Consider the following 3,441-nt stretch of genomic DNA (forward strand, 5'->3'; position numbering starts at 1 on the left):
CCAGTGGATTCTTGTAAATGCCATTAGGAGCACTAAGAGGAGCCAGAGGAACCTGATTTTTTCACAGATTATCTGTCTCGTGTTCTACTGTCAGGATATAGTGAAAGTTTCAGCAAATATGACAAAAACTTGTTTTTATAAAAGTTACCTACTGCAGCTTTAATTGATAATGTTAATGATGTCAGCATTTTCATCATATTGCCTTTGTCACATCACTGAATGCTTCTTTCCAGAGGCCTCTCTCCTGCTTGTCTTGTATTATTGTGCCTGTATCAGATTTAACGCTGAATGTGCAGCTGTCCTCAGCAGCATGGCTCTCTGTTTGCCTCCACATAAAGTCAACAGAGTTCTCTTTGTTGCTGATTTCCTGAAGCGCAGAGGAAATATGGTATCGCTGGCTGCCAAAAGAAGACTGAGTGTGACACGTCGCTGCCATTCCATAGACCTCCAAACAATGCTGGCAATGAAAACGCACACACGGGACTGATACAACACGCCGTTCAGTGCTGGTGGTGTGTCTGCAAGCAACACACACACACGTAACACAGCCACACACACAGTGTACACAACAACACGCCTCCAGAACTGTAAAAGAAATATGCACTTTGGCTCTGTGCATGCTGTGTGAACTTCAAATGAACAGTCTGCTCATCACATGGGGATATCTGCAGAGAAACAGGAACACAATCAGTTTTTTTCTTACACATGCACACACACACACACAACCCCAGGGACTGGTACAATAATTTGTGAAAAACGCTCTCTCCTAATTGCAGAGGGAGGTTCAGAGTGGAGGTGAATGGGAGGTTAGCTGACAGTCAGTCGACCTCGGGGGCTGTGAAGTGATCTGACCTGATGCCATTGCAGCCTGGAGGGGCTGACAGCATCCCAGCATCAATAAATCAACAATTTCAATATTCAGTCTAAACAAATATGACCATTAAGGAGTGCTACGTTCATGAGGTTGTTGTTCTTTTACAGCTATATATGGCAAGGGCAGACAATGGAAGATATGAAACACAGTACACATGACTATATTCTCTCCAACACGTCCACAGATGGTGACACAAGTGGACAAGGTTTTGTTTTTCTAAATAATTTAACAGGACATTAGTACCAGTTTGCATGAATGCATTAAATGTTTTAATTGTTGATATATTATGTAATTTGGTATTTCCTCAAAAGAAAAACTCAATTTAAACCAAAGTAAGTATTCATATATTTTTGGAAACTTTACTCTCAATATATGTTGAATTGAATGCTTTTGCCTGCTCAGCTGACCTGCTGTGCTTTAACTAAAAGATTAGCAATTAATTGGAATCAAATGAACACTATCAGTATTTACCAAATATTTACCTAGTTCTTTTGTAGGAAATTATATTATTACCTCTTAATCACTTTGTCAAAACTTGTGGACCTTGTAGAGTCAGTTAAGGCAGTGGTTCCAAAAATGATTTTGTATGTCATACCACCCACAGCCCAGTCCGATGAACTCAGTTCTGAAGTCTGCATTAGTACTGCAAACTCATGGAGTGGCAAAAGCTGGACGTTCCAACCATTATCCATATCCATTATTTTAGTGATCTATTGCAACAGTTTATCCATTATGTCTAGCTAAATCCATTACTTTTAGCTAGCTGTTTCATCTTCTCTGCTCACTCACACACTCCTAATTACAATAACACCTACATTCTTTGTTATAGCTGACTCAACATGTGGATGTAGTTTTTAAATCAAATAATTAATTACTTTTTTTTTTCAAATTAATTTAGCCACTCTACAATCTCTCCACAAAGTTATTTGTGAGACTAAGTCATTATTTTGAGAAACTTTCTCATTATAATGAATCTTTTTGTTTTCCCGTCACATTGGCGGAAATGGGCTTCCATAAAAAACAGACCAGATGAAGAATAGCCGATAGCACAGCTTCAGTAACAGGAAAACAAGGCAGACGGAGAAGTATCAATGTCTGTGAGTATACGGTGCTCCACTCATTGGTCTATAATTATACTATCACAATTCATTTGACAGTTTTTAAGTCTTTGGGAATGTAACTTGTAGTTGAATTTATTTAATCTTCATGTTACTTTGAAGCAGAAATGACATCAGAAATGCTTGAGAAGTTTGGTGAAGAGCTGGCCTCTCTTGCTCTTATATGGATCTGTTTTCACTGGCTTTCTTTGTTTATAGGACTACCTGAAGCTCCTCAGACAGTTTTAGCTGGCAGCTGACTGTACCGGTCTTTGTACTGGTAGATGATCAAAGGCTTGAACCCTGTGTGACCTCGCATACTGTAGGTTGATGTTTACACACAGACCAATGAGGCAGATTGAGTGGAGAATTAGCAGCAATCTGTCTCTCTGCAGGCCTGATGTCCAAGTCATGTGGAGTAATGGTTGACCGATCTGGGTTATTCAATGTCGATGCCGAAAAATATAGAGAGCACGGTGAACAATGGCCGATATATAATGCAGATATCAGAACAAAGAAAAGCCATGTATTATTCTATTATTCCATGCATACTACATGGTAACTTAGACAGTGACATGTTGTTTTAAAAAGTCAGTCAGAACATGATTGAAATTTAGGGGAGAGTGGGGTACAGTGTGCCAGAAGCAATGTCATTCAATTGCATTGTTATAACATAATATATATAATGATAGCCAGTGACAGTTTTATATTAGATTTGCTCTCATTTAGGAGTAAACATTTAGAAAAGACGATGGTGACTGAGGAAATGTAGACAAACGTTTACAGCAGGATGTATGAGAGTTATAGTGCAGGGCATTATCACCACCTTCACAAAACACAAAAGGAAAGTGCTAATATGGTTTCACAGCAGCTACACTGGCTGACCAGGCTGCCTGCAGATGTTGAACTTGATTTTAAGGGCTGTAAGCAAACTTTAAATATATACAGTAGGCCAATATCTTCACATTTTTTTAATTTTGTGAATAAATCTAAATTAAATTGCAGTTTAGATCACGATCTAAACTTTGAAGACCCGAACACAAGCTACATTCACAGAGCCTTCACTTTCTTGTGAACAGCCTCGTCTTGCATTAGAAAAGTTCAAACAACCAAAGAACTGATAGAACAATGAGAATAAAGCAGTGAATCTGTCAAATAAGCCTATTAAGCATGTATGATTGTTAAAAATAAAAAAAAATACGTATTGCAGACAGAGAATTGTATAAAAATATCAGGGAAACTCTAATCAATATTCACAGGAAATAATCTGCTTAAAATTCAACCTAATTGTTGTTTTACATAAACTCCATAAAATATGTCACTTAGGGGTCACCAGTTAATGATAGAAAAGGGGTCCCATAAGTAAAAAAAATTAGGACTTAAAGCTTCTATAATCAATACCTTTTTATAATAATACTGTACTGTAGTACTGTTCACTAACAATGTATTGAATTGAAATGTCTTTAATGT

Source organism: Morone saxatilis, unplaced genomic scaffold (assembly GCF_004916995.1).
Source record: "Morone saxatilis isolate NCDOM2014 unplaced genomic scaffold, NCSU_SB_2.0 Contig8, whole genome shotgun sequence".
Taxonomy (NCBI): Eukaryota; Metazoa; Chordata; class Actinopteri; family Moronidae; genus Morone; species Morone saxatilis.